General features: G+C 43.8%; 1 long non-coding RNA gene across 1 annotated transcript in view; it reads right to left on the reverse strand.

The window, feature by feature from the left end:
- Window positions 1-16,300, reverse strand: part of LOC123367188 — a 28,804-nt gene extending 12,504 nt beyond the window's left edge. The window contains exon 1 of the long non-coding RNA XR_006578345.1: window positions 16,111-16,300. This is a non-coding gene — a long non-coding RNA (uncharacterized LOC123367188). The remainder of the gene's footprint in view (window positions 1-16,110) is intronic.
- Between the last annotated feature and the right edge of the window lie 2,457 nt (window positions 16,301-18,757).

Genomic DNA, 18,757 nt, shown 5'->3' on the forward strand with positions numbered 1-18,757 from the left:
TAAGAATCATTGAGATCTGACTGAATTATAAGCAGTCCAAAAAAAATTCTCTTCAGTGTTTTCCTCAGAGCTTGCTGGGACTTGTTGTAAACATCCCATGTTCTAGCTGCACGGCACATACTTTTCCTCTAACAAGCAATGATAGGTCTGAACATCCAGATGGGATACAGAAAAAATGGAGTCTGGACAGATAGCTCAGTAGGGGGGGGGCTAGCTCAGTGGTTGTCACATTGGCCTGCTAACCCCAGGTTTGTGAGCTCACTCCTTGAGGCAGTCATTTAGGGATCTGGGACAAAAATCTGTTTGGGGATAGGTCCTGCTTTAAGCAGAGGGTTGGACTAGATGACTTTCTGAGGTCTCTTCCAACCCTGATATTCTATGATTCTACCCTTTGGTCTAAGGGAAGGTGCATAGGGCTGGGAGCAGTGGGACAGTTTTTGCCGACACAACCATGTATCCATTTAGGATGCCCAATAACCTCCAGTTTAAATGCTCTAACCTACATTGTTAGATGGATCACTTGTTAATTACCTGTTCTGTTCATTCCCTCTGGGGCACCTGGCATTGGCCTCTGTCAGAAGACGGGATACTGAGCTAGATGGACCTTTGGTCTGACCCAGTAGGGCCATTCTTATGTAAATAGTCTACAAGATTTGGCTGTGTGCATTTTGAGCTGCATTTTCAAAAACAACGGCCCTTCAGGTATAAACAAAAACTGGCAATTGGTCATGAAGACACTATTGCCAAGTGACTCTACAGAATAAAGTCTGGGCAGAGTCTCCCAGACAGGCAGGCATTCATATCACAAGGGACTTTTTCAAGCCCTTCTCTTTCAAACAGTTGTAGTCATGCAACTGAGCCAGTTCAACCCTGCGTAGCCAAATTGCATTGATGGTACTGCCTGGCACATCATGGTCAGAGCCAGGGGGAATCACACCCACAGCAGCAGCCACTAAAGGAAGTTGGCGATGTGGGCAGCTACTTGTTTTCCATTGCTTAAAGGGATGGGGCGGTGAATGACAACTGTGCTCAGAGGTACAGTCCTTAACTCTGCAGCTAGCGAGTCAGTGCTTCCGTTTAATTAACTCACCCAGTTGTTTTCTTAGAGCAGGGGTTCTCAAACTGGGGGTTGGGACCCCTCAGGGGGTCATGAAGTTATTACATGGGGGGGTCATGAGCTGTCAGCCTCTACCCCAAACCGCACTTTGCCTCCAGCATTTATAATGGTGTTAAACATTAAAAAAAGTGTTTTTAATTTATAAGGGGGGTCACACTCAGAGGCTTGCTGTGTGAAAGGGGTCACAAGCACAATAGTTTGAGAACCACTCTTTTAGAGGCTGTCACTGAATGTGCAGAGAAATGCAGCCTTTTAAATAGGTCTGAAGCTGTGATAATCTTTAGCCCTGGAACATAATTGGGCTGACTTCTCCAGGTCTCAGTGACTGGGAAATGCCTGTCATCCACGAATCACAACTCAAATTTACCCTACTCTGCAGAATGATGATTAAGACTCTTTTTCTTTGTGCAGAATTCTCGCAGGCTCAGAGTTCCAGGAGGTGATGTAGACGTATGGGGGGTTTCTGTTTCAGTGGACCATGTCCCATCGATTCTAAATTCATTGGAATATGCTCTCGGAAGTACAGCTGCTGTCAACGGTAAGTTCAACAAGCCACAAGAGACATCGCGGTGTAAACAGAAATATTTGCTCCTCTTTGTCCAATAGCCAAGCTGTAGTTAGATGCTTTTGGAGGCTCAGTGCTTGTAGCACAGTGCAGAAGCAAGGGACAAAGGAGATTTAAGCCACTTTTGTGCTCTCCACATTTTAGGCCACCTATGGCTGCTCTTACTTACAACTGCCTTATCCAGGTTTCCTAAGGGTTAATCCACCGCCTGGAGCAGTTCAGAATCTGCACAGTTCTCAGCATTACTGGGAATGTCCCCTTAGACCTGACAGCCTCCAGCAATGTCACCAGCACCACCTCAACTCCAGTGCTTGCAGGGACAGCATAGCCCTCTTATGGCAGCCATGTGCTGCTCCTGCTTTGGGCAAATTCTCCCCCCAGGCTATTTTGGGGCTTTTACAGCCTCCATATGCTGCCAAAGCTTCATACACGGGCAGGGGTTGGGGCCCAAACACCCTATTGTCTACATTGCTTTTATATTTTAGAATAGAGAAATCAAGCAGTAACCAAAAAAAAAGTCTGCAAGAGAGAGTATAGGGACTGTGTCTACTCTATCAGTCTGCAGGGGAAATGAAGGCAATTAGAAATAAAATAATATTGATAACAAATGATAAACATGGGAAATAGATAATAATCAATCTAAATTAGAAGTGATGAAGTGCAGCAATATGATAAGGGAAGCTAAGGACATTAGGGAAGAATCCATGGCTGTCAGGGCTAAGGACAAGAAGGCATTTTTTAAATATATCAAGAAGAAAATAAATCCTTACAATTCCCATATTGGTAAAATTGTTAATAATGAGGCAGAAAAAGCATAAGTGTTCAATTAATATTCCTCTTCTGGATTTGGAAAGAAGTAGGTTGATGTACTGATCTTACAGGAGGATGGTGAACTACTATCTAGTCAATTAGGCCTTGGCTACATTTGAGAGTTACAGCACTGCTGGTGGCTTTATAGCGCTGTAACTCACTCCCCGTCTGCACTGGCAAGGCACATACAGCGCTGTATCTTCGTGGCTACAGCGCTGCTTGTACTTCACCTCCCCGAGAGGAATAAAGAGTATAGCACGGCTGCTGCAGCGCTGGGGTGCCAGGGTAAACAGGGAATAATCTTAGTATGCTGTAACTGACCTCCAGAAGCTTCCCATAATCCTTTTTAGTGAAGGTTCCGCTCTTTGTTTTGTTGTGAACTCTGGGCTCCCGGAGCTGCTTATCAAAAAAACAAACACAGCTCCTGTTTGCTGTGAATGAGCAGAGGAGGGGGGCTCCCTTTGGAACGCCCACAGCTAGAGTTTGCTTGAGGAGAGGGGGAGGGAGGGGGCTTGAGGAGAGAAGCAGGGCGGCGGGCGGAAGGGAGGGGGGATCCGTTTCGGAGCGGCTGCTTATCTGGTCTGTGAGGGAAAAAAACCAAACAGCTGTTGTTTGCTTTCAGTGAGTGAGAGAGGGGTGGGGGAGGGGGTCAGAACTTGCAAGGCAGCTGCTGACACAGTGTCAGCTCCAAAAATCCACTCTCTCTTTCCCCTACACTCCCTGTCACACTCCACCCCCCCTTTTGAAAAGAACATTGCAGCCACTTGAATGCTGGGATAGCTGCCCATAATGCACCGCTCCCAATGCCGCTGCAGATGCTGCAAATGTGGCCACAACAGTGCGCTGGTAGCTGTCAGTGTGGACAGACTGCAGCGCTTTCCCTACTCAGCTGTACGAAGACAGGTTTAACTCCCAGCGCTGTACAGCTGTAAGTGTAGCCATACTCTTAGTAACTAAAGAAGATGTTAAACAACATCTACTAGGGATAGACTGTTTAAAATCGGCAGACCTGGATAACTTGCACCGCAAATTCCTAAAAGCGTTGGCTGAGGAGATTTCTGTTCCACTGATAATTTTTAATAAATTTTGGAATGTTGAGGAAATTTCAGACAAGTTTGACTGTTATAACAACATCCAAAAAGGGTAGTCCAGGTAACTATAGGCCACTTAGTCTGACATCAATCCCCGGCAAAATACTAGAAAAGCTGACTCAATCAATAAAGAATTAAAGATTAGAAATACAGATAATACCAGTCAACATGGCTTTTTGGACAATAGGTCATGTTAAATAAACCTTATTTAATTTTTATGACATTACAAATTTAATTAATAAAGGCTACTGTGTAGACGTAACATACTTATATTATTGTAAATAGTTTGACTTAGCTCTGCACACGATTCCGATTAAAAACCTACCACCATACAACCTCAGTAAAGCATTAATTAATATAATATAAAATATAATTAATTGTCAATGGGGAATTATAATTGAATGTGGGTGTCTCCAGTGACTTGATTAAAGTGTATAAGTTTATTCACAGGGAAAAAATACCAGGTTCTCAAGGACTCTTTAATTGAACAGAGAAGGCAGAACAAGAACAAATGGCTGGAAGTTGAAGCCAGGCAATTTAATTTAGACAGAAGAAGTAGATTTTTAACACTGAGGGTGATTAACCATTGGAACAAGATACCAAGGAAATGACGTATTCTCCATCTTTCGGTGTCTTCTGATCAAGGCTGGATGCCTTTCTGGAAGCTAAGCAAACACAAGTTGCCTAGCTCAATACAGAGGTAACTGGGGGAAATTCTCTGGCCTGTGTTATACAGGAGATGAGACTAGTGATCTAATGGTCCCTTCTGGCCTTAAAATCTAGAAAATTATGGAGAAAAGCCTAAAGTTTTTGAATTTATTGACACCTGAGGGTGGATGTAAATGTGTGTGTAGGGAGAGTAACAAAGCAAATGCAGTAAAGTATTGTCAAACTAGTTATCAGGAGTGGCAGAATGTTGTAACTGAATGTCTGTCCCAGTCCTCACTAAAGGGTCCATCCAGATGAAGCCAGTGTGAAAAAATATTTGAGTGGAAACTAACAAATTCATTAAAACTTCAGTCGAACAGGCACCGTGCAGCATTTCACTGGGCTTCCCTACAGTATATGTGGGTCCAGCTGCTGTAAATTCTAATGCACGTGAGGAGCTGCATTGAGAGTATAGTAGCTTGTGTGTGAGAGGTTGCAGAACAGGTAGAACACATAAGTGGGAAAGGCATTGTAACCAATGGAGGGTTGAAGCAGACACCTCCAGTGAAGCACATGAGTCTCTACAATTTCGGCTAAAGGGCCAGGCTCTCTAGCTGAGGCTATAAAAGAATCCCATTCTCTGTAGCTCAGTGTGACATACCAGGGTGTGAGCCAGACCAGTGAGGGGTTGTGTCACCCCTGCCCTGGAACCTTGGGTACCTTATCTTACCTTGCTACAGTAGCTCCCACCAGGGCTGCTCACAAACTGCCTTCCAGCATGCAAGTCACCCCCTGAGGGGCTGTGTGTAACTGCAGCCTGTCAGCCACACTTGGGTTACACTCTGGCTCTCACCAGCCTTGGTTAGATTGCAGGGTCACCCCAACACACTCTCAGTCCCAGATTTCCCCCCAGAAATGTATGTCCTGTCCTGACCAGCCCTCTCCTAGACAGTCCAAATATATTAAGTGTATTATTTCTTTAAGGGAATAATATACACCAGCTCAATACTTTAAATGGAATTACCCAGACACTTTAACTTAAACACACTGGATTATATAAAACAATAAAACAAGTTTATTAACTATAAAGAGATAGATTTTAAGTGAGTAGAAGTGATGAGGCATAAAAGTAAAAAATGGTTAAAAGAAAAATAAAGATAAAATGCTTTCTAGTGCCTACCTTAACAAACTATATTAGACCCAAGCAAAGTTTCTCACCACATGCTTCCAGAAGTCCTACTCACCAAACTCTTCTGGTCAGGACCCCTCCCCCAGAGTCCAACAACTATTTCTTTTGTCTTCTCAGGTGCAAAGAGTGAGATGGACAGGCAGACAGAGGGGTCTCTTGGGGTGTTTGTACCTCCTTTTTATAGTTTCAGTCCCCCACTTGAAAAGCATTTCCAGCTGAGAATCAGGAGACAAAAAGTCTGTGTGGAAGGATGTTCCCTGCTAGGTTTTTTCACCTGTGCATGCTCACATGCAGGTTTCCTCTTGTTTCCTCCCTTCTTCCTTTATGACTCCATTTACCACTTAAATGCAAATCAAGGCAAACATACACTCCTTTATTCAAGACAGTCCTGTTTGACCAGTTTGGTTCTCTGTGAGTTTTGAACATGCAGTTTCAACATCACATGGGGAAAGTTTATAACTTCACACATAATGCTGCTATACACATTTGACCATGATATGATTGATCAGCAAGTCAATGATACCCCACGAGGCATACCTTGTACAAGGATTATTGCTATAATGTGTAGGCTGTGCATTCCATCACATTGAGGCACAGAGGGGATGCGTAACACACTCTGAGCAGTGAGTGACACAGGCATATCATCAGAAGCGCTGACTCTTCCATATAATTGAAACAGCACCAGTCCACTAAGAATTGAAAGCCATTTAAGAGCTCATGAACCCCCTTCAGTCCTTAAAGCAGCTCAGTAAAGACTCTTAGCCCCTTATTGTCTCCCTTTTGAAGACCAAGGGAGGTAGTTATAAAAATCTTGGTGACATCAATGCAAACACTATTTGATCGTTTTCTTCTAATGTTTTAAACATGAAGGCTCCTTTGTAAAGTTAACTTGGCCGTATGACAAATCTGCAGCCCATTCTATTCCTGCTCTGCTTGTTTCAGTCAGTATCTATCAAAAACAATACAGAACACCCAGTCAAGTCAAATTAATGTTGCATCAGGTACAGCTCCCTTAGAAGCAGTGGGGAAGGTGGGAGATTTTCCCACCTACTAAAGCACCAGAGACACAGGTTGAGGACAGGCCGTGTGAAACTACGAGCCTCTTGGGCCTGTAGGAACTAGGCTTGAGGTGACCAGGGTAAGCAGCTGCAGGGTGATGCTCTTGGCTGATTCACTGAGCATGCTCAGAGATCTGTGCCATCACCATGCCAGGCTGCTAGCATGGAACTGCCACGAGAACAGAGTTAACCATAGATAGAATTGGAATTTCCTTTCATTCATTAAGAGCAAGTTGTTTATCACCCAAGTAATTATCTGTCATTTTAGCTTCAGCTGTGCCCAAGGTGTATTTGATAGAACAACTGTACCTGGATGTGAGTTGTGCTTTTCTGCAGTGTAGTTTCTATAGGCAGCCAGTTCACCTGTTTAGATATATCTGACTATGCCCATTAATACTCAGTAACACAATGTCACAGTAGGGACCTCTTCGCCCACCGCAGAGTGACTGGGCAAGTCCTCCTGTGTGACTGATTTGAAAACAAACATCAGATTATCCCTGCTCTGTGGGAAAACATCACAAAATCTGATTCTCTTTTCTTTGTACAGGAGATTTTTTGACTGATTGTCTAATCAGGATCTCTGGGAATCTGGCAGCCAGCCACTTGCTTCTAAAATCATCAGATCCTGCTTCAATGGAACACTGAAGTGCTGCTTATTTGGGCTATAAAGAACCTTGTGAGCTGGAGAAATTCCAGAAAGGAGTCCTCGTGTCCCCCATATAAGATTTGTTATTCTCCTTCGAATAAAAGCAAGCTGGTGTGAGATCATATTCTTGAAGAGTGTGTGTGTGTGTGTGTGTGTGTGTGTGTGTGTGTGTGTGTGTTGGTGGGAGGCAAGGGGACTGTTTCTAGCATTATTCTCTTCAGAAATCCATCTTGTTTATCATTTTAAAAATAACAAATTAAATAATATATACTAAAGAAGTCATTACTGCATGTTAATACCAAACATGGGTATTGATAGATGATAGTCCACACTTCCCTGTAGGTTTCAATGAGCTCTTGCGGGTAGATATTTATTTCTTATAACTGTTACAAATCCTTTCAGTCTGTGGTATCAGAGGAGCTGGGTTCAGTCACAGATTGACTGTACGGTGTGTAACACCTACTGTGGAACTCCATGGCAACTAGACCCTCCCTCTGTTTCAAAACTCATCATCCACATTGAGGAGACCACAGGAAATTAGACCAATCTCCATTAAGGTCTAAGGCCTGATTCTGCTCCCTGTTATATTGACCCCTGTAAATCAGGAGTAACTCTATTGAAACCATGAGACCCTTGTGTAAACTGGTGTAAGTGAGATCATAATTAAGCACATGATTGTCCATAAAAAGATTAGAACAATTTAGAAAAAGGAAATATTTTGCCTATTTCAACTGGTGATATGATTTCCAAAAATTCAAATTGGATCCTTCCTCAAAGGTTCCCTGAATCCAACCTCACCCATAGCACTATGCATCAGAAATGTCATGTAGATAGTTTTTTAAGTCTTTAAATGTGGGGGATCTGCATTTGAAAATTGATCACAGCCTTTAACTAAGCAGCAGCTATCGTCTTTCTGTGATTTTCTCTGTTGAGCTGTCACTAAAGTCCAGCAGGCTGCTCTGTGAGGAAGCAGGTTCCTACTTCAAGGCTGATGCTCAATTAGAAGAAGCATCTTTTTGCTGCTGCTGTCATCTAGTGGTTGAGAGCCAGGAGTGCCAGTGAAAGACACTAGAAATGCAGATGGATGATGAAATCATGATCTCCCTTCCCTAGTTGCACAGAGCTTATCAGCTCTCACTTCTTCTCAGGGGATGTTTACACTGGGGCTTGAGGGGTCATTTCCAGTTCAGGTGGACATACCACACAAACTCTGATAGAGCTAGCGCATTAAAAATGGAAGTATAGCCATGGCAGCCAAGTGGTGGAATAGGCTGAGGATCATCCCATCTGAAACTCTGGACACTTTCTTGGACTGTCTAGCTGAAATTACGCCTCCACCTCCAGTGGAGACATAACGTGAAGGACACTTGACATCCGGAGGAGATGGGGGTGGGTTTAAGAGGGCTTGGGCAGCTGGGAGTGGTTGAGGCCGTTCTTAGGGTGTAGAGAGAGTTGATAGCTAGCGAGGTGAGAGTCTATGAGGGTTTGTCCATTGTGATACAGGAGGGCCTGGGAGCAGTGGGAGAAGTATATAAACCCTAGACTAATTTAGGTGTGGTTCCCTGAAGACTAGAGAGGGTTGCTACAGGTTAATTGGAGCATCTGTAGTCAATTAAGGCCCTGTTAGCAACCTAATAAAAGCCCCTGCTTCAGGCAGTCAGGGGAGAAGGAGGAAGGAGAGAGGAGTGGAGCTTGGAGGTGTGCTGTGAGACTTGGAAGATCAGAAAACCGGAGTAAGGGAGACCCTGCCCCAGCAGGGGAGGTAGATTCCCTCCCCCAGCGTCTAAGGACTGAAGGTACCCCCCCCCACCCAAGGGGGAAGAGGGTAAGGACCCACAGGGGTTGAGAGGGGCTGGGACTCAGAGTGAGGAGCAAACCCAGACCCCTCCCCTGCTTCCCCCCTTTACCACCTTCCTGGGCCACTAGTGGGGCCCTCAGTGCCACAAGAGCAGGGGCAAGGGGTGGCATCTTAGCCCCCGCACCAAGAAAAGCGCAGGACCCACCATATTACATCGGCCGTCTTGTCACACCATGTAGTGAAGACTCCCAAGGGCAGTGTGCAAATAACAATTTAAACTATTCCTCTCTTCCTCTGGAATTTTATTAACACTGTCTGCTCTAAGGCAGCTTTAACTATATAATCAAATAGTGGTAAAGATTGTTAGCTTACAAAACAATTGACAGCTTCTTCCTCATTTTGTGTCAATTTCTCTTGACCACAAATCTGTACGATTATTAGGCTTTACTCTGCCTTTCTCTGAGCAATCTTTCCCTGTTGATAAGTGCAGTTTCCTGTTATAGATATTTCTAGACTTCAACAATCTTAATCACATATTGAGTTACCACAATTTCTAAACAACAAGGATTCAATTTCTTAGAGAAATACAAGTATATATCACACATTTTAGCCATTTCCATGGTTTTAACTCAGGTACATACTTTCAGAGGAGTATTCAGCTTTAAAATAATCAAGCTTTCATTTCGGAAACAAAATACAGGTATTTTGGCTACTTATCCATTGAAAGGAGCATGAAAGTGAATTCTCCAGCTCAGCCTCATGGTAGCACTGACTGGTTTCTCAATATAGACAGAAATTTCATTCATTCAGGGAGTCATAATAGTTACGTCCTCTTCCTGGATTTTGCAGTTGTCGCCTTAGGTAGGACAGTAGGACTTAAAAGGATCAAGTTACTAAATTTCTTATCGGGAAAGAGACTTGAGTTGTTACTAGGCAAGGGGTGCTCTCAGCAACCAAGTGATGTCAGGTGCTCTCCCTCTCTCTCATTCAGATATTTTGGCTTTAGGAAGCAACACTTAGATCAAAACAGTCTGTTTTATGCAATTTCTGGAGGGTGTCATGGCTTGACTTCTCGTTAAAACTGACCTGGGCCAATCAGAAAATGACCCATGATTCTGGCAAAGATTGGAAACGTCCAACCTGAATACGAGTTCTCCCTTCTCGTCATCCAATGACTAGGGTGACCATATTTCCCAAAGAGAAAACGGGACACCACTTGGGACTAGCCCGAGCCCTTCTACCTCCCTGTGCAGGCTCGAGCCGCTCGCAATGATGAGCAATGATGCCAAGCCCTGCACTACCCTACCCCACGGGGCTGCTATCATTGCTCACCCGAGCACTGCCTGGCCCCCGCCCCAGCCCTACATCCCCGCTGCATGGGGCTGACATCGCTGCTCAACACACACACACCCCATGTTCCTCCACACACCACTTTTTTTACAAAAGTGGGCATTTGTCCTGTTTGCTCTTGCCAACTGATCAACTTATAAACCTCTACCCCGATATAATGTGACCCAATATAAGACAAATTCGGATATAATGCGGTAAAGCAGCGCTCTGGAGGGGCGGGGCTGCGCACTCCGGTGGATCAAAGCAAGTTCGATATAATGCGGTTTAACCTATAACACGGTAAGATTTTTTGGCTCCCGAGGACAGCGTCACATAGAGGTAGAGGTGTACCTTCAAGTCAGTGGCACTGCTATGGATACCTGCATGGCCCCACAGTATGCTAACATTTTTATGGCTGACTTAGAACAACGCTTCCTTAGCTCTCATCTCCTAGCGCCCCTCCTCTACTCGCGCTACATTGATGGCATCTTCATCATCTGGACCCACGGAAAGGAGGCACTTGAAGAATTTCACCTGGATTTCAACAATTTCGACCCCACCATCAACCTCAGCCTGGACCAATCCACACAAGAGATCCACTTCCTGGACACTACAGTGCAAATAAGTAATGGTCACATAAACACCCCCCATACCAGAAACCTACTGACCGCTATACTTACCTACATGCCTCCAGCTTCCATCCAGGACACAGCACACGATCCATTGTCTACAGCCAAGCCCTAAGATACCACCGAATTTGCTCCAATCCCTCAGACAGGGACAAACACCTACAAGATCTTTATCAAGCATTCTTAAAACTACAATACCCACCTGGGGAAGTGAGGAAAAAGATTGACAGAGTGAGACGGGTACCCAGAAGTCACCTACTACAGGACAGACCCAACAGGAAAATAACAGAACAACACTGGCCATCACGTACAGCCCCCAGCTAAAACCTCTCCAGCGTATTATCAACAATCTACAACCTATCCTGGAAAATGATACCTCACTCTCACAGACCTTGGCAGACAGGCCAGTCCTCACTTACAGACAGCGCCCCCAACCTGAAGCAAATACTCACCAGCAACTACACACCACACCACAGAAACACCAAACCAGGAACCAATCCCTGTAGCAAACCTCATTGCCTACTCTCACCCCATATTTACTCTAGCAACACCATCAGAGGTCCCAACCACATCAGCCACACCATCAAGGGCTCACTCACCTGCATGTCTACTAATGTTATATATGCCATCATGTGCAAGCAATGCCCCTCTTCCATGTCCATTGGCCAAACTGGACAGTCCCTACGTAAAAGAATAAATGGACACAAATCGGACATCAGGAATGGTAACATACAAAAGCCAGTAGGAGAACACTTCAATCTCCCTGGACATTCCATAACAGATTTAAAAGTAACTATTCTTGAACAAAAACACTTCAGAAACAGACTTCAAATTTAACACCCTTAATTTGGGCTTGAATAGAGACTGAGAGTGGCTGACTCATTACAAAAGCAGTTTTGCCTCTCCTGGAATTGACACTTCCTCATCTATTATTGGGAGTGGACTACATCCACCCTGATCGAATTGGCCTTGTCAGCACTGGTTCTCCACTTGTGAAGTACTCCCTTCTCTTCATGTGTCATTATATAATGCCTGCATCTGTAACTTTCACTCCATGCATTTGAAGAAATGAGGTTTTTTACCCTTGAAAGCTTATGCCCAAATAAATCTGTTAGTCTTTAAGGTGCCACCGGACTCCTTGTTGTTTTTGTGGATACAGACTAACACGGCTACCCCCCGATACTACAGACCAGTCAGCCTCACTTCAGTCCCCGGCAAAATCATGGAGCAGATACTGAAGGAATCCATTTTGAAGCACTTGGAGGAGAGGAAGGTGATCAGGAACAGTCAACATGAATTCACCAAGGGCAAGTCATGCCTGACCAACCTGATTGCCTTCTATGATGAGATAACTGGCTCTGTGGATATGGGGAAAGCAGTGAATGTGAAATATCTTGAGTTTAGCAAAGCTTTTGATACGATCTCCAACAGTATTCTTTCCAGCCAGTTAAAAAAGTATGGATTGGATGAATGGACTATAAGGTGGATAGAAAGCTGGGTAGATTGTCGTGCTCAACTGGTAATGATCAATGCTCGATATCTAGTTGGCAGCTGGTATCAAGCACAGTAACCCAGGGGTCAGTCCTGGGGCAGGTTTTGTTCAACATCTTTATTAATGATTTGGATGATGGGATTGATTGAACCCTCAGAAAATTCGCAGATGACACTAAGCTGGGGGGAGGGGAGAGGTAGATACAATGGAGGGTAGGGATAGGGTCCAGAGTGATCTAGACAAATCAGAGGATTGGGTCAAAAGAAATCTGATGAGGTTCAACAAGGACAAGTGCAGAGTCCTGCACTTAGGAAGGAAGAATCCCATGCACCGCTACAGGCTGGGGACCGACTGGCTAAACAGCAGTTGTGCAGAAAAGGACCTGGGGATTACAGTGGACGAGAAGCTGGATATGAGTCAGCAGTGTGCCCTTGTTGCCAGCAATGACATATTGGGCTGTATTAGTAGGGGCATTGCCAGCAGATCAAGGGAAGTGATTATTCCCCTCTATTCAGCACTGGTGAGGCCACACCTGGAGTATTGTATCCAGTTTTGGTCCCTCCACTACAGAAGGATGTGGACAAATTGGAGAGAGTCCAGTGGAGGTGTCAAGGTTCCTCCCCCTACTCTGAACTTTAGGGTACAGATGTGAGGACCTACATAAACACCTCTAAGCTTAACTACCAGCTTAGATCTGGTCTTGCTGCCACCACTCTCAAGTACTAGCTCCCTTTTCTGGATAGTCTTGAGAGACTTTTTCACCGAGTCCCTGGTGAACACCGATCCAACCCCTTGGATCTTAACACAAGGAGAATTTAACCATCCCTCTCCTTTCCCCCACCAATTCCTGATGAGTCCAGATCCAATTCCCTTGGATCTTAAAACAAGGAAAATCAATCAGGTTCATAAAAAGAAGACTTTTAATTAAAGAAAGAAAGGTAAAAATCATCTCTGTAAAATCAGGATGGAAAATAACTTTACAGGGTAATCAGATTCAAAGAGCCCAGAGAAACCCCCTCTGGCCTTAGGTGCAAAGTTACAGCAAACAGAGGTAAAATCCTCTCAGCAAAAAGGAACATTTACAAGTTAAGAAAACAAAAATAAAACTAACACGCATTGCCTGGCTGTTACTTACAAGTTTGAAATATGAGAGACTGGTTCAGAAAGATTTGGAGAGCCTGGATTGATGTCTGGTCCCTCTTAGTCCCAAGAGCGAACAACCCCCAAAACAAAGAGCACAAACAAAAGACTTCCCCCCACCAAGATTTGAAAGTAACTTCTCCCCTTATTGGTCCTTTGGGTCAGGTGTCAGCCAGGTTTCCTGAGTTTCTTAACCCTTTACAGGTAAAAGGATTTTGGTGTCTCTGGCCATGAGGGATTTTATAGTATTGTACACAGGAGGGCTGTTCCCTTCCCTTTATAGTTATGTCAGGAGGACAACAAAAATTATTAGGGGCATGGGGCACATGAATTACGAGGAGAGGCTGAGGGAACTGGGCTTATTTAGTCTTCAGAAGAGAAGAGGGAGGGGAGATTTGATAGCAGCCTTCAACTACCTGAAGGGGGTTCCAAAGAGGATGGAGCTAGGCTGTTCTCGGTGGTGGTAGATGACAGAACAAGACTCTCAAGTTGCAGTGCGGGAGGTCTAGGTTGGATATTAGGAAACACTATTTCACTAGGAGGGTGGTGAAGCACTGGAATGGGTTACCTAGGGAGGTGGTAGAATCTCCATCCTTAGAGGTTTTCAAGGCCCGGCTTGACAAAGCCCTGGCTGGGATGATTTAGTTGGTGTTGGTGTTGGTCCTGCTTTGAGCAGGGGATTGGACTAGATGACCTCCTGAGGTCTCTTCCAACCCTAATCTTCTATGATTCTATTCAGCTGAATGTATCACCTTCTTAATTATAAAAGAATACCTTCTTATACCTTTGTTAATGATTAGCTATATATAGATATTTCTACTTGCAATACTCTCTTTAGAGAGATCTCCTGGGCAATGAAACTTCCCCAAAAGTCAAGGGTCTTCATGCAGAATATTGAAGATAAATTTTGATATTCTATATAATTTCTACAATTGTACAATTGTACATTATACTTCCATATAAAGTAAGAGCTCCGTCTATCTGTATTATGAGCTTCTAGGCATAAGGCATATAATACAGAAGAAACTGATAAAAGATGAAGTTATTTTCTAATTTAGTAAGGGTTTGTGGTTAGCTTTGCTAGCAACTGTTGCTGTTACTCAATCTAACGCCTCTGTGAACCACAGACTCAGCATCTGCTATTTGACATGACCTAAGGGCACAGACCTAAACTATGCCAAAGATTCTGGCCCATGCCTAGACATGTATGACATTATTATTAATAATAAATTTCATATTTTCTGCATCATCATTAGAGTTCACATATCCTTGCCTGGAGGATAATCAGGGGACAAAAAGTCTGTGTGGAAGGATGTTCCCTGCTAGGTTTTTTCACCTGTGTATGCTCACATGCAGGTTTCCTTTTGTTTCCTCCCTTCTTCCTTTATGACTCCATTTACCACTTAAATGCAAATCAAGGCAAACATACACTCCTTTATTCAAGACAGTCCTGTTTGACCAGTTTGGTTCTCTGTGAGTTTTGAACATGCAGTTTTAACATCGCATCGGGAAAGTTTATAACTTCACACATAATGCTGCTATACACATTTTACCATGATATCACTGATCAACAAGTCATGAGTTTTTAATGATACCCCACGAGGCATACCTTGTACAAAGATTATTGCTATAATCTGTAGGCTGTGCATTCCATCACATTGAGGCACAGAGGGGATGTGTAACACACTCTGAGCAGTGAGTGACACAGGCATATCATCAGAAGCGCTGACTCTTCCATATAATTAAAACAGCACCAGTCCACTGAGAACTGAAAGCCATTTAAGAGCTCATGAACCCCCTTCAGTTCTTAAAGCAGCTCAGTAAAGACTCTTACCCCCTTATTGTCTCCCTTTTGAAGACCAAGGGAGGTAGTTATAAAAATCTTGGTGACATCAATGTGAACACTATTTGATCGTTTTCTTCTAATGTTTTAAACATGAAGGCTCCTTTGTAAAGTTAACTTGGCCATATGGCAAATCTGCAGCTCTTTCTATTCCTGTGCTGCTTGTTTCAGGCAGTATCTAACAAAAACAATACAGAACGCCCAGTCAAGTCAAATTAATGTTGCATCAGGTACAGTTCCCTGAGAAGCAGTTGGGAAGGTGAGAGATTTTCCCACCTACTAAAGCACCAGAGACACAGGTTGAGGACAGGCCGTGTGAAACTAGGAGCTCTTGGGCCTGTAGGAACTAGGCTTGAGGTGACCAGGGTAAGCAGCTCCAGGGTGATGCTCCTGGCTGATTCACTGAGCATGCCCACAGATCTGTGCCATCACCATGCCAGGCTGCTAGCGTGGAACTGCCACCAGAACAGAGTTAACCATAGATATAATTGAAATTTCCTTTCATTCATTAAGAGCAAGTTATTTATCACCCAAGTAATTATCTGCCATTTTAGCTTCAGCTGTGCCCAAGGTGTGTTTGATAGAACAACTGTACCTGGATGTGAGTTGTGCTTTTCTGCAGTGTAGTTTCTATAGGCAGCCAGTTCACCTGTTTAGATACATACAGAGTTTTAAAGAGAATAATCGTAAGAGAATGTCGCAGTAGGGGAAATAATTTCCCTTTCCTGGAGTTAAACAGGAACCTCTTCACTCACCACAGAGTGACCAGGCAATTCCTCCTGTGCCTTTTCATTTTGCATCAAACATCATAGTATTCTTGTTCTATGGGAAAATATCAAAAAATCTGATTCTCTTTTCTTTGTACAGGAGATTTGTTGTCTGATTGTCTAAGCAGGATCTCAGGGAATCGGGAGACAGCCACTTGCTTCTAAAATCATCAGATCCTGCTTCAACGGAACCCTGGACTGCGGGTTATAAAGAACATTGTGAGGTGGAGTAATTCCAGAAGGGAGCTCCTGTATCACCCATATAAGATCTTTTAGTCTCCTTTTAATAAAAGCAAGTTGGTTTGAGCTTATCTTGCTGAAGTGTGTGTTTGTGTTGGCAGGAGGCAAGGGGACTGTTTCTATCACTCTTCTTAGAAATCCAATTTATTTTTTAAAATTAAACAGAAAATACCCTAAAAATGTCCATATCACATGTTATTTCCACAACTGGGTAATTGTAGACCAGGGTCCACACATCTCTGTTGGTTCCAATGAGCTCCTATAGGTGGATCTTTATTTCTTTAAAAGCAGCAAAGAATCCTGTGGCACCTTATAGACTAACAGACGTTTTGCAGCATGAGCTTTCGTGGGTGAATACCCACTTTGTCGGATGCAAGTAGTGGAAATTTCCAGGGGCAGGTATATATAAGCAAGCAAGAAGCAAGCTAGAGATAACAAGGTTAGTTCAATCAGGGAGGATGAGGCCGTGTTCTAGCAGTTGAGGTGTGAAAACCAAGGGAGGAGAAACTGGTTCTGTAGTTGGCAAGCCATTCACAGTCTTTGTTTAATCCTGAGCTGATGGTGTCAAATTTGCAGATGAACTGAAGCTCAGCAGTTTCTCTTTGAAAGAGTTCATCTGCAAATTTGACACCATCAGCTCAGGATTAAACAAAGACTGTGAATGGCTTGCCAACTACAGAACCAGTTTCTCCTCCCTTGGTTTTCACACCTCAGCTGCTAGAAGAGGGCCTCATCCTCCCTGATTGAACTAACCTCGTTATCTCTAGCCTGCTTCTTGCTTGCATATATATACCTGCCCTTGGAAATTTCCACTACATGCATCCGACGAAGTGGGTATTCACCCACGAAAGCTCATGCTCCAAAACGTCTGTTAGTCTATAAGGTGCCACAAGACTCTTTGCTGCTTTTACAGATCCAGACTAACACGGCTACCCCTCTGATACTTGACACAATGAACTCATTGTCAGGGTATGTTGTTAAGGGCAAAACTATAACTGGATTTAAAAAAGAACTAGATAAATTCATGGAGGACAGGTCCATCAATGGCTATTAGCCAAGATGGTCAGGGATGCTACCCAATGCTCTGGGTATCCCTAAGCCTCTTACTGCCAGATGCTGGTACTGGACAATAGGGGATGGATCACTTGATGATTGCCCTGTTCTGTTTGTTACCTTTGAAGGATTTGACACTGGCCACAGTTCAAAGACAGGATACTGGGCTAGATGGACCATAGGTCTGACCCCATATGGCTGTTCTTAGGTTATGTTCTTATGGGTCCGAACTTTGAAGATCCCTGTACCCAGGTGGAGGCAATCCTCAAGATCAAATGGACCAGAAACACCTCCCTGTGCCAGCTGGTGTGCACGAATGGAGAGGGGGCTACCTAAGGCAAAAGCATCCACACCCAGAATGCCAGTGTGGGATTGTTTTCTCTTGTACACGTATCCATGCTCAATCTAATCTATACCCAGAGCAATACAAACTCCATTACCCCAGGAGTGGATTCCAGAGCTGGAAAGATCTCAATGGCATGACATTGTACCTGATATTCAGTTTACATTTTCCCTTTCTTAATTTCAACCCATTCCCCCTAATTAGACCCTATTGCAAATAATTCCTCTTCTCTCCTCCTCAAGAGCATTTTGGGGCATGTCCCCTCTGAATAGCTGTAGACTGTTTTCATGCTTCCTGACTCCCTGTTCTGTAGGGAGCTTCTTAGGCTGCTGTAGTGGTCTTCAAGGCTCAGCTCCTCAAAGGTATTTAGGCTCCTAACTTCCATTGATTTCAGCCCAGCTCTTATTCCCCAACAAGCCTGAGTCATTTCACCTTGTCCCACCCCAAGCAAAAAATACAATGCTGATCCCAGTCTTCTTAGGGGTGTTCCTGGGTCTTTCACCCCTTCTGATATCTTCAGATAAAAGCTCATTTGTATCCAATTAGGCCAGAAAGAGAGAGAGAGTGTGCACCATGGAAGAAAGAAAGAACCAGTAGAATATATCACAGGTACCGATGAAAAGGTTAAAACACTTTACTGTGTGTATTTTATGAACATATATTTAATTCAAATGTTTTATAAGGAGTTGGGAGAAAAACTCTCTTTGTTAAATTTCAACACCTTGGTCTCATCTTGTTTTTAGTCATTAAAAACTAAGGAAGCTCCCATCTATTTCTCTGACCTCCAGCAATAATAGGGAAGATTAGACATGACTATCCTGTTTTATCTAAGGCTAAAAAATCAAGATGGGGTGGGGGGGAAGACATATTGAAATCAAACCATTGCCACACACAGAAAAACAAAGCCCACACCCTGAAGACTTTATTTATACCTTTTGAGGAAGCACAATGGCCCCAACCACAGTCTTATTGTTACTTTCTCCTTTGCTGAAATGCCCA

Source organism: Mauremys mutica, chromosome 3 (genome assembly GCF_020497125.1).
Source record: "Mauremys mutica isolate MM-2020 ecotype Southern chromosome 3, ASM2049712v1, whole genome shotgun sequence".
Classification (NCBI taxonomy): domain Eukaryota; kingdom Metazoa; phylum Chordata; order Testudines; family Geoemydidae; genus Mauremys; species Mauremys mutica.